This window comes from Ursus arctos, unplaced genomic scaffold (assembly GCF_023065955.2).
Source record: "Ursus arctos isolate Adak ecotype North America unplaced genomic scaffold, UrsArc2.0 scaffold_33, whole genome shotgun sequence".
NCBI classification, from domain to species: domain Eukaryota; kingdom Metazoa; phylum Chordata; class Mammalia; order Carnivora; family Ursidae; genus Ursus; species Ursus arctos.
This window is the reverse complement of record NW_026623019.1, coordinates 26,899,685-26,913,794: the sequence shown is the minus strand read 5'-3', so window position 1 is coordinate 26,913,794 and position 14,110 is coordinate 26,899,685.

The window sequence follows — 14,110 nt, the reverse complement described above, 5'->3', positions numbered from 1 at the left end:
AGCACCGACCCTTCGCTTGGCCCAGAGAGAGCAGGACAAGAGGCCGAGCCCTCACAGACTGCCCGTTCCTCCGCTTTCCCTCATGGAAAAGCCCAGGCACCGCACTTTATCTGCAAGATAGGAACCAATGTAAAGGCACAAGAAGCCAAGCTTGTTCCCAAGGACTCTCTCAGTAGTTTTAAGGAGTAATTGAAACTCGTAGTTGACCCCAGCCCTGCAGAGTTGGCACCAAGAGGAACACAAGCATTTTTTAAACACTCTTCCAGGAGGGGAGGTGAGCTCACTTCCTGAGGGAATTACCGCAGGGGGTGTCTGCGGGGGCCAGCCAGGCCTGGCTTTCAAACATCTGAGACGGCCCACGGTGTAATCAGGCATGAATATTGATTCAAATAAATTATGCATGTTTATACACTCGTTTATTATTTTATTCACACGCTCACTCCGCGTCGTTAGCCTGGGCAACTGCCATGGGGCTAGTCAGCTCTTGGATGCTGTAAAAAAATCAGTTGCTTTGAAATATTTGGTGGCCAAAGGGAAATCCAAGTCATTAGTGAAAATTATAACCGAAATGACAGCAAATTTCTATCATCTGGAAGGGCCCTGGCAAGTCCAAGTCATCGGGGTCAGACGTTGCCCTATTCCTCGGGCTTTCATGAGACCATACAAGAGCGAATATGGACGGCTCCAGAGCATTCTAGCAATTATCATTTTAACAAATAGGGCTCTTTTCTAATATTCACATTCCTTTCGCATGGCCTCATGAAAACACAAACATTCACTCCATCCTCAAAAAATGCAGGCGCTCTGGGAGGAAAGAGCTACCCGCTCAGCCCCGAAGCCAGGCTGGAGGAACCAGAGATTGCGATCCCGTCCTGGGTGGTGAGGTTGATTGCTTCTGACTCAGCTGACAAAGGAGACCATACCTCTAGGGGCGTTGTCACGCCCTGCTCCCCGGGGCCCTCCAGGAGAGAAGACATCTCTTCCCCAAGACACCCCTGGAGGCAGCCGCCCAGAAGCTCTGGCTGACAAGCTGGGTGACAGTAGCAGAGAGCCCGCACACAGGCCTGTCTGCTCCCAGGTGGGGGGTACGCTCCCCAGGCAGAGCCAAGGCCCTGACAGCTGTGTGTCAGGATGTGCAGACTAGGGCCCGGCCGGCACCGTCCGGGCAGGAGGCTGAACTACGCGTTCACGGTCTGCCCCGCGGATGGAGTTTCCCCCCAGAAGCCACAGTTAAAGCTCTTCCCAGGAGCCCTGTGTTTTGAGGACTAAGGCTGATACTGCTCCTTTCCCCTCCATCTGATTTCTGCTGTCTGTTGTCATTCAGTGACCAGCCCCAAAGGGAAATAGAATAAAGAATTCAGATTTCCTCAATAAAAGGATCAAAGGAAACCTGCATACTTCTTTTCTGAAAGATCACTGAAATTAATCTCAGTACACTATTTTTTCTCTCTTGATCATTGTTTCAGAAGCTACTCCCACCCTAGAAACGTTGCACTATGGGTTATGAATATTTAAATCAATACATGAATTTACCTCTGTATTTTTTGTGGGTTATTTTCAAATTTCATTGTCTGAGAAAATTGAAACTAAAACAGACGAGACCCAAGAGCAACAAATGCATCTCTGAAAGAGATAGAGGTTTTCACTTTCTATATTACATGTTTCTACAATTTTTTTAAAACAATGAGGTGAATTATTTATGTAATATGAAAAAAAATGTGTTTAAAGAAATGAAAAGGCATTTTCATTAAGTATAAAGGCATTTCATTATGTATAAAGGAATATATAACATTTTAAATACTTGGGCATTTGGGGAAAAGAAATAGTATCCTGAAGTTAGGACGGCGAGAAGAAAGGAAGGTTTAAAATTTGTGTGACTATAATCCCCAAGTCCGATTCTCAATAGTTTTTCACTGAAAATATTGATCACGCTGGTGTCGTAATGGGTCCAATCTCAGAGTTAGAATCCTAAGAGCCCAAGATGGTGAGCCGGCTTTAAGGAAGAGCCTTGCAGCAGCACACGGACTCAGCTGTGGCTTCCAGACACTAAATATTAATGGAACAAGCGTCTGGACATCTCCGGACACCAGTGGAAAGGAAATTTTCTAATGGAAAATTCTAGGTGCTAATGGAAGAGAAAATTGTAACTCTGAACCAAATTAAGAAAAAAGGTCAACATTGGGCTGGTTACATCAATGGCATGTTTCTCTCTGATCACAGAAAACAGTGCAGCCAACAGGCCTTTGAAACCGAATGTCCAAGTCATGGATTCACGTGAAATTAATCCCCCAAGTTCATTTGCAAGCTACGTGTCACCCAGCGTTTCCTCTATAGCAGTATCTCTTAGCAAGACATTTTTCTCAAGCTGTCCCCACAAGGAGAGCCTGTATTTGCAGATTCAGTAGGTGGTGTTATTATCCTCACAGAATGTTCTATATAGAAGGAGATATACTTATTCATTAACTTCTTTGTACATTCTTGACTCGGAAATTATTGTTCGAAGAGTGTTGAAATGGAGTGAGTCCTGGAGCAACGTCCCTCTACTGCTTCACTCCTGTGTATCCTCCTTCCCCTGGAGACCCCCCCCTCACAGGAGTGCACCCCTGCAGGGGAGGGGCTGGTGTCCACATCCACACACACGCACCACACAGACACACCACACACATGTACACACACCACACACACCACACACGTGCCATATATACACACCACACACATGCCATATATACACACCACACACACGTACACACACCACACACACCACACACGCGCCATATATACACACCACACACACGCCATATATACACACCACACACACGTACACACACCACACACACCACACACGCGCCATATATACACACCACACACACGCCATATATACACACCACACACACCACACATGCGCCATATATACACACCACACACACCCACACACACGCCATATATACACACCACACACACCCACACACACAAGCCATATATACACACCACACACACCCACACACGCGCCATATATACACACCACACACACCACACATGCACCATATATACACACCACACACATCCACACACACGCCATATATACACACCACACACACACCCCCACACACACGCCATATATACACACCACACACATACACACACACTACACACACCACACACACATACACACACACACTATACACGCAACACACACACCACACATACCACACATACACCACACACAAACATACACCACACACACACCACACACACGCCATATATACACACCACACACAATACACACACAACACACACAACACACATACCACACACACACCACACACACACCACACATGCGCCATATATACACACCACACACACCACACACACACACCACACGTACATACACAGACCTCACACACACCACACACAAACACACCACACACACACCACACACAGACACACCACACACACCACACACAGACACACCACACACACACCACACACAGACACGCCACACACACACCACACACAGACACGCCACACACACACCACACACAGGCACACCACACACACACCACACACAGGCACACCACACACACACCACACACAGACACACCACACACACACCACACATCTACACACGCGGACCTGGAAGCCCTGACTGTTCAGGCAGCAACCCCACGGCGGGCGCTGGTCAGCGTCTGAAGAGCGAACAAGGGCTTAGCTAGTGCTGGGCCTAATTTCGGAGACCTTTGTGCCGCAGGGTAGCCAAGTGTAACCACATCCTGTGCTACCTCCAAAAGCACAATAGCCTGGGCCTCTCTCCGCCGGGAGGGGTGAAGGGAAGGGGGAAGACATTGTGAGCCGCTAATTTTACCGAAACAAAGGGGACTGCGTTCCGCATTCTAGAAAGTGTGAGCAGCACCAATTGTACGAGTGTGTGCAAAGGAGCAGGAACGCCCAATACAAACCAAGCGCTCTTTCTGAGCAGTTTTAAAGCAAAATAAGTAAACGCTTTTTTAGAGAAGAAGCAAGCTGTGATTTGCCATTTTGTGGGGGAGCTCCCTACATTTCCATCATTAAGGGAAGAGTTAAAAGATGGCAAGTACCGAGTTCTTAAGTAGAGTGAGATGGATCTCCAACATCTCCAGCAGGAAGAAAAATCAAGGGACCGAACCATGCAGAGAGCGTCATGCCACTTCTGTGGCAAGAGAACTTTACTCCATGGCCACATCTATGTGTGTGAATGCACGGAAAAAGGACTTGAAGGATCCACTCCGAACTGTTAACAATTGTTATCTCCCAAAAAGGAAATGGAATCCCAGTGAGGAGAAGCCAGTGGTGAAGAGGTTTTTCACGGTTTTCCTATGTATTCCTAATTTGTCTGAATCTCTGAGAAAGAAAAATGCACTCTGGTATTTCTTGCATAAGGAGACAACAAAAGGCAACAAAAAATAACAGAGGAGGGAACAAGAAATTAATGAGAATTATAACTTTTTAAAAAATACCACACCTCAGCAGGACCTTCTGCTGTTGTTGTTTTGTTTGTTTTGTTTTGTTTTGTTTTGTAAGATGAAGACACTTTAATCGTTACTAGTGGAAAGCAAAGGGACTTATAAGACACCAAGAGCTTCATCATAAGTCCCTTGTGGGTCCCTAACCCCTAAGCTGAGCAGAGGAGCTCCAGGGGCCTAAGGGCGGCCGAAGTCCCTGAAGGCAGAGAAGCTTGGGGCCAGGTTCCAACATGGCCTGGGCCATGCACCTGCCGGGTGGTCTGGGCCCTTCCCTTCCCCTCTCTAAGCCCGGATTCCCCAGTCTGTAGAATGGAGTTAAAGATAGTCTTTACCTCACTGGTTGAAAAGAGTGAGAGAGAGAAAAACCTGTGATACATGTAAGCGTGGAATGGGGCCCTGAGGATATATTGTAGTTGTTCTAGAAATATTGGCTGTTGTTATTAAGAAGCACCACAAGGGAATCCTACCGGAAAGCACAATATCACCCCAAATCCAGAATGAAGGAGAAGACTCCGCTCATACACTCAACCGTTCACAGGGAGTTAACGAGCACTTTCCATGCACCAAACGCTGGGCGTACTGTGCTCCAGCAGTCCTCACTGCAGAGAATGAGCAGCAATGACAGCAAAGAGGAAAGGTACTGGGTGCCTTAGGAGCACATGGGTGTGGGTGGCAGAGAATTCAGGCCTGTCCTGGAGAGAGAGGAATCAGGACAGGCTTCTCAGAGGAAGCAACGTCTAAGAGTGAAAAAGGCAAGAAGACTGAGAATGTGTCCCAGGCAGAACTCAGGAGCAAAGCTTAGCTGCACGAGCGACGTGACAGGTATCTAGTAAAGCAAGTCGTTCAGGTGGAGAAGGAGATGGGGACGTAGGGGAGAAGCTCGGAGGTAAGCAGAAATCAAAGCTCATGGTGCTTCATAAATGTTCCTCTCCTGTCACGTCACACACCCATAGCATGTCTCCCTGCTGGGCTGAACACAGCAGACTGGCTCCTTGCTCCCTCAATGGAAAAACTATGTGTCAGGTCAGCGGAGGGGCCTTGAACAGCAGCAAAAGGGCAGGACAGGATTAGGACATACTGGGGAAAATGAATGCTCACAGATAAGGAGAAACGACGTCAAGTGGTCATGAGTCTCAGGAACGAGCCACAGACAGATGAAGATAACTAAAACCTAAACGATATGAAACTCCCACCATACCCTCCCTTTGCAGATACTCGTAGGTCAAGATTTCCCCAGCCCGATCTCAGGGAGTTTCTAATGCAGTGTCCTCACGGGGTCAGCACAGTGAGAAAGTGCTAAGGTGACATGTGGTAGGGGAAGGGTTCCAGCCCCTTCCAACAGAGAGCTTGTGGTGCCCAGGGGAAAATCAACAGACCTACCCTTTGATTTGACCAGATGAACATGGAGGAGGGTGACTTCTTGGAACTAGAATGAAGCCCAGTAAAGTGAAAAGATCGATCTTATCCCAAATTCTCCAGGAATTGAGAATAAGGCAATCAATATTTCTACCTTATGGTTAGAAAAATATTGCTTGCTGTCTTGTTTTCCTTTCTATCACAAAGATTGATTCATGGAGTGTTATGGATTCAGCTTAAAAGCAACCGTAAGTTCAGGAATCCCAGTAAGTTCAGGAATCCCCGCTCACGTAGGCCCCACTGTCTCCAAAGACCTAGCAGCCCTGTGTTCTATCACAGGCCCGCCAGCACCTGCCCACACGATCAGACGAAGGTGTAGCCGCTCCACGGCCCAGCCCAGCGAGAATGAGCTGGGCCAATGGCTTCTCTCACTCCTGCAAACTTTACTTGAGAGAAGGGAGAATCCAAGCTCAGGACCAAGCTGAATGCAGAAAGAGGAGCCACATGAAATACAGAGAAGCCAGAAGAGGCCACGAACACGCGGAAGTTATAAAGAAGCCACGTTTTGAGGAAGAAAACAATAGGAGCAGAATGGAGAAGGGCTGGCTAATAAAGAAAAGAGGAGCAAAGAGACACGAAAAGAAAGAGAGGCTGAGGGCGCCTGGGTAGCGCAGTCGTTAAAGCGTCTGCCTTCGGCTCAGGGCGTGATCCCGGCGTTATGGGATCGAGCCCCACATCGGGCTCCTCCGCTGGGAGCCTGCTTCTTCCTCTCCCACTCCCCCTGCTTGTGTTCCCTCTCTCGCTGGCTGTCTCTCTGTCACATAAATAAATAAAATCTTTAAAAAAAAAAAAAAAAGAAAGAAAGAGAGGCTGAGAGGGAGGCCACGCCGAGGAAAAGGTGGAACATTCAGGAGAAGAGGCCGGCGCTCTCAGGAGCGATGCTGCGTCAGGAAAGGAGCCCCAGGTGTATCCCAACTCCCATATTCCATCTCCAGAGAGCCCGGCTCCTTTACTGACATGGTGGGCTCAACACTCCTCATGTACCTGAGCCAGGCTGAGACTACCTCCAGGCCTGGGGTCCAAAGACCCTGGGAACCCAGCTGAGACACTAGGGGAGCCCGGGAGGAAAACACACAGCCCAGGGACTAGAAGAACATGGGTATTTTCCACCAGGTCTCTGCCACCGATTTCTGAGGACCTGTGAATCACAGGAGTAGTGCCGAAAATACAGACATGGGAAATGTTTGTCTGAGTTCTGTAAAGGTGGGCAGGTTACCACCTTGTGAACTTCAACTCCATTTTGTGCAGGATTCTAAAAGAGAAAAATCAGACCAAAGGAAGTGGTCACAGGAGCCAGGAATGGTTTATGAAGAATCATTTGTGGCAGATTAAGCATCGGCTCTTCTAAAAATGGTGTGGAAATGCTGGAGTTTCTGCTGGAATACGTTTTTAGAAGAGTTGATGTTTTCCCCCTTAGCCCCAGTGTGAAAGCCCTTCTTAAAAATGCAGACTTTAAAATGAAACACATCCTGAAAGGTAGTGAATTAGGCACTATGAAATAAACCTCAGTCCCTGAGCGTCATGTCCTGCAAGTTTGACTTTCTCCAACCATCATATGTGGCGTGTCGGCTTTCCTAAGTTCTCCCAGCCTTATTTCCACCACTTTTTGTTAGGGAGAGAACACACCAAATATGTACCAGATAGCCACAATTTTATTAATAATTTACTAAGAATTCTCTTTTTCTTCCTCTTCCTCCTCCAATTCCTTTAAAAAAAAAAAACTAATAAGCAGCTTTTTGGGGCACCTGGGTGGCTCAGTCAGTTAAGCAACTGCCTTCAGCTCAGGTCATGATCCCAGGGTCCTGGGATTGAGACCTGCATCAGGCTCCCTGCTCGGTGGGAGCCTGCTTCTCCCTCTGCCTGCTGCTCTGCCTGCCTGTGTTCCCTCTCTCTCTCTCTGTCAAATAAATAAATTAAACCTTAAAAAATTAGTAATCAGCTTTTATCAGTAGTTTATTTCCCAAGGCCAAAAAGGCTGTCTAACAACTTTCAACTACCTCCTAGCCCCAGAATTCTCCACTCCCCCCAAGCAGGGAGAGGCTCTAGGTTGCCTCGTGGTTTCCTGTCTGCCTCCTCCGTGGGCATCCCACCTGTGCAGTCCAGCAGTAAGGCTTTTGCTTCGGTGCCTGTAGCAACTCTTCAGTGAAACTGGGTTCGGGTGGGAGAGGCCATGTCAGAGCTCAGGTCTTATTAGAAGCTGAGCCATGAATAAGATAGGAAGTCAAGACCTAGGCTTCCAAAGGTCTCTCCTTTTCTGTCTCAGTAGCTTGGATCTTCACTGGTCTTATCATTCTTCATGCTTTGAAATCAGATCCAGGATTTCCACTGTCAGCCAAGGGCCCAGGCCCAGAGCCATGAGATGAGCCAATAAACTTGAGCCGGTTCCTGGTTCGAAAGCTTGAAGGGATCAATTAGACATTTGCTGTTGTCCCATCTACCTCACAGAATGCATGGGGTAGTCTTGGGGTATATGGTGATACTGTCAAACCAGACGTCAGACTCATCCTTGAGGAGGTCATGGGAGTATTAGTATTTTCCGCCATCAAGATCTTTCTTGGTTGGACTCCAGTTGAAATCAATCCTTGCGCACGTAGTGCTGTTCTCTTCCTATCGGATGAAGGAATGCTAGTACTGCTTGAACCACCACATCCGCAGCTGCAGCCCTGGGGTCTCTAACACAATGGACTGTGACTGCAACCACCATCTTGGATCCAAGAATTCTTTATTTCTGTCACAGTGTTTTTGATCTCTGACTTGTTTTTGTTGTTGCTGTTATTACTTCTAAGGATTTCCATCTCTCTGCTTCCTCTGTTCTTGCATGCTGTCTACTTCATCCATTAGAGCCCTCAGAATAATTGTTTTAAATTCCCAGCTGGAGAATCCCAACACCCCTGCCATGTCTGGTACTGACGCTGGCACCATTTCTTCAAGTTGTGTTTTTTACCTATTGGTGTGCCTTGTGATGTATCCTTGATAGCCAGACAGGACGTACTGGGTAAAGGAACCGCTGTAAGCAGCCTTTAGTAACATGGTAGCGGGATACAGGGGAGGACGGGACTGTATAGGTAGATGTCCCTGGACTCTGAACTCCACACGTGTTGCTCAGTTGTTTTCTCCTTAGGTAGGACAGGACGGCTCGAGGGGGCTGGAGTTGGGTATTTCCTTCCCCACGTTAGGCTCTGGTAAAATAGTTTCCCCTGAGGGCAGGCCTTGGTAAGAAGAGCTAACTGCCCTGGCATATTTCAAAATGGTTCCTTTTCTCCTCCCATGCCAGACAAGGAATTTCCCCCTCACCCCCCAACTCCCACCCCCATACATTTGGTGTTTACTGTGGGGACCTGGTCAAGCTCCTGGAGGTAAATCTCACAAACTCGTGGAGAGTCTCCCCGGAGAGTTTTTAATGTAGACTTGTCTACACCGAGCTTCCCACCATGTATCAGTCACAGTTCCTGTTCCCCCACGCGTCACTCGTTCTCACGTGGCTTCTGCTCGGCTCTGTGCTGGTAAGCCGAGACCTCCTGTATTCACCTGTCTCCCGGCCCTGGGGGCAGCAGTTCGCCCTGTGTCCTCACTTCCCTTACATCTGTTTAGGTTTCTGCTTGCTGTGAGGACGGAGTGGTGGCCTCAAGCCCCTTACCTGCCGAACTGGAAAACAGAAAGTCCCAAGACGTTTTTACAACCCCTTTGTCTCTGACACTGTACCACGAAACAAGACAGTGAGCGTGATTACCACCATGCCCATTTTACGTTATCCTTTGTTCTTTAAGATTTAATTATTTGAGACGGATTGGGGAAGTTGCAGTGAATGGTGACAGCATGACTTTTAAAATTATAAGAACGTCATTGCCAATAACTATCTCCATTACACCCAACATTCTATATTATCTCCAGTAAACTCTAGAATTACACTCTAAAAATAAGAAATACCCTCTGATCCATGATCTGACCTAAATCGAAAAACCTAATAGAAATCAGGGAGAAGCAAGGTCCCTGACCTCAAAGAAACTGTTTGGTGTCTGAGGGCCTTTCGTGGAAAGTAGGGGTCGTCCGTGCCTCCTGGCTGTGCTCGCCTCGTTCTGACAGAGGGGACACCTGCAAGGACACGATTGGGAAACGTAGGCAAGACCCAGGTAAATGTTTCTGCTGAGTGGAACTGGTGCTGGGAGAAGGAGACCAGGGGTTTGAGAAGATCATTTCTTGCAGTGCTTTTGTTCGCTGACTGTGGCAGCTGCTGCGTATTATTTCAAACATCACCTCCGACACTGTCTGGTGTACGTCCCTGCTCTGGAGAGGCTGAACCAGGGAGAGCCATCCCGCCCAGGCTCCTTTAAGAAGCACTTGTTGCTCTCCAGTTGGAACCGATTATTGTCTGCATTCTTATGGGAGTAAGCAAGCGTTCTAGATTATACCAAACAGATGCGTCCCTGAGAGACGTGGAAAGCAGCAGCGAGCGATGGAAGGCGGCAGGAGTGAGGGAGTGGGACCTGCAGCATGGACTGGAGGCGTTTGTTCTCACGGAGGCCAAAGTCTGCTCTGGGGGCCCAGCAGCATGCGGTCTGGTTAGTCGGCAGTGGGGGCCGTGAGGTTTCTGCTAGAAAAGTCTCATTGTCTGGTTGGTGCTTCTTCTGGTTGCTTATTCCTGTGTAGTATCCAAGCTTAGCTCGTTGGTCCTCCTGGAAATTCTGTACCAACTCTGCTTAAACTAGCCGGGTGGATTTGGTCGTTCGAGATTAAGAAAACCTGGCCTCTTGCTGGTTGCAGGCGATGAGGCGGCGGGTGGATGGGCACACAATCCGTTCCTGTCTCTCTTCTCCAGTGCTTCCAGATGACCAACTAAGACTCCGGGGCCCGAAGGACGATTCTGATGGACCAGCTAAGAGACCTGAACCAAATTTTAAAATACACTCAATAGGCCAATCTGAAAAGTTCAGAATTTCCTCACAAACTCGACCCTGAAAACACTTCTGATATCTTTATGTTCAAACGAGCATATCTTGAGGAAATTAAATATATCCCGTATTTTATACAGGAAGCCCACTTCAAATGGCCTCAAAATAGCTAAAATTCTTTTAAGAAAAAGAAATTTGAAAGGAAAGTGTTGTGTAATCCAATTCGTTAGGGAAGAGTTCGAGAAGTTGGTTTTTTGTTGGGTTTCGGTTTTTTGTGTTTTTTTTTTTTTTTTTGTCATTTCTTTTACATCTCTGAATTCAGAACTTTTTTATTAGGTTCTAACATAAGTTTTCCATGTTTCCATAAATGTTCCCTTTAAAAAAAAAAAAGATAATTTTTAAGCAATTGCATTTGTTCTGAGAACCGGTCTAGATCTGCTATTTCCCTGTCAGGGCAGCCTACCCTTATTTTAAATCTAGAGGTTGACTCATAAGTAGAACTCATTCACTAATTCACGCATGAAAACCACGATCCAGAAGCCCAGGACACAGTGAGCACATAAATAGTTACTCAGTAAATAAGTAATGAGGATGGAAGAGGGAAAAGAAAGTCGGTTCACCAAAACTAGATTTCTTTTATTTTGAAATTGAGTATAGAAAAATGTGAAGCAGATGGGGATAGAAGAGGTTTTCAGCACTACAGAAGGAATCTGATGTCCGTGACAAAGATGTCCCCCTCTTAGGAAAGCACTCCTTCTCTCAGTTACTGTGGCAGAAACCTGGGAGTTATGCTCGGCACTCCCGGCCCTCTCTCTTCTCAGAGATGATCCATCACCAGACTTCTCCATTCCAACTCCAACATGTTTCTTGAATGCTTCCACATCTTTCCAAGTCTCCTGGCAACGTCCGAGTCCAGCTGAACATCATCTCTGGCCCGGGTGAGTGCAGTAGCCTCCTGACTGACCCGCCGGCCACCACGCCTGGCCTCCGACAAGCCATTCTCCGTAGAGTAGCAGAACCAACGTTTCACACGGGGCAGCGGACCACAACACGCCACGCCACAGGCCTGCCCACCCTGCCAGCGCATCTCACACACCCTCCACCACACTCCACCACGCCCCCTTCCAGTTCCTTACAGGCCAGCCTCCTCTTTCTCAGAGCCCACACGAGAGAACATCTTATCTGCCTGGAATGTCCTTCACTGACTCTTCATGGGATTCACTCAGCTCTGAGCTAACTGCCACTTTGCAAGCCAGGCTCTCTCCCACTCCCTCCCCATACCCTCGTGTCTAGATGGTGTGTCCCACCTCCTGGCCCTTCCTACTCTCCCAGCACCTGTTCTTTTCCTGCAGAAGGTCTCAGAGTTTATAATTATATTTACTCCCATCTTCTCTGTGTATGTCACTTCCCCACTAGACTCCAAGCTTCTCAAAGACTGAACTCTTGCCTATTTTGCTTACCATTATGTTCCTAGATCCTGACAGTGTGCCTGGCACTTAGCAGGTTCTTGTGCATGTCCATTTTCATTTCTGGACAGATCAAAAAGTTGCTTAGGATATTAACTCAGCAGGGGTTCACAATAAGCAACAAAGGGGGAATTAAAGCCGCAAAACTCTGATTGAAAACAAACCCGGCCAGTACCTCCATCAACTGGGGAAAGGAAATGACAATGAATTACCTATAAAGCTCACTCCATGGTTGTTTCCACTTTCCGCTCTGCAAAAATATAGGTAAAGGTTCTTGGGGCGCCTGGGTGGCTCAGTCAGTTAGGCATCTGCCTTCGGCTCAGGTCATGATCCCAGGGTCCTGGGATCGAGCCCCATATCAGGCTCTCCACTCAATAGCAAGTCTGCTTCTCCCTCTCTCTCACTTTCACTCTCTTTCAAGTAAATAAACAAAATCTTTTAAAAAATATGTATATATAGATAGATAAAGGTTCTTGAAATTGGACTTGCAATAACCAGTTTGTAAAGCAGCTTGCGTTATCTACCAACATTACAGATAAGCACACCCAGCAATCCACTCTTACTGTATAACCAACAGAAACACGTGCAAGCATGTTCAGAGCACCATCATTCATAACAATCCTAAACCAGAAACCACCCAGCGTCCACCAACAGTAGGCTAGATACATAAATTATGGTTTAGAGCTTATGGGATATAACACAACGACAACCACAGGCAGCATCACGGATGAATTTCACAAACATAATGGCGAGAAGGAAAAAGAAAAAGATCAGATGCCCAAGCTACAACGTGTGTGATTCCGTTCATACAGAACACAAAAAAAAAAAAAAAAAAAAACAGACAAAATTAAACTATGGTGTTTAAGGATACATGCCTAAATGTATCCCTAAATGTAAAAGCACCAATCCTAAGAAAGCAAGATAGCGATTGTCATAAAATCAGGATACTAGCTACCTTTGGGGAGCTGAGGGGGGCATGAGGGGGTCTCTGCATTGTTGAGAAAGTTCTAGGTCTTGACCAGGGTGATAGCTCCATAAGTGCTTGCTTTCAGGTAAATATCGAACTGTTTTTTTAAAAAACTAACTATTCAAGAATCACTTATTGAAAATACCAATTCTTGAGCCCAAGTCCCAGAGAGTCTGATTCAATGGGTATAACTCGGGCCCAAGAAGCTACATTTTTAACAAAGAACTCGAGAGATCCTAATGCAGGTGGTCCTCAGGCCAGGCTTGGGGAAATAAAGAGTGACAACCTCGTAGGTGGAAAGGATTTTAAGGGACAGTCAGAAAGCTGACCCAGATTCCCAGTTTATTGCCTTGGCATGATGAGCTGGGGCTTCAGGATCGTGCCTTCAAGAACTCCTTTGATCCAGGCGAGCCCATTGGTAGGGGACAGAGATACAAAGACTGTTTGCAACCCAGCAACGGTTTAAGTAAACTCGGAAACAAAGTGAGGGAGAGGCTCAGAATTGCACTGCGGTGTCTCTAAGGTCACAGCTGTGTGTCTCATGAGAAAATTGACCATTGCGCAGTTTCTGAACTACAATGGATCGCTTTCTTAGCTTTTAAAATACCAGTTATATGATCATCATTGGGATCATTTTGCCTATTTACCACGTGCCAAGGGCCATTATCTTGCAACGTACGATAGAGATAACCAGGCCTGGTCTTGGCGGAGGCATGAAATCCCTACGTGCTCGTGTGCAGTAAAGTGTGCCCTGCAGAGAAAGACTGGTTTTCTAGGGAGACACGCTCACAAAATGCAGGAGCACGGAATGAGCAGATCCACTGTTCCCTGGCCCTTCTTCACAGAGCTTTCTCTCTGGACAGCAGCTCCTGG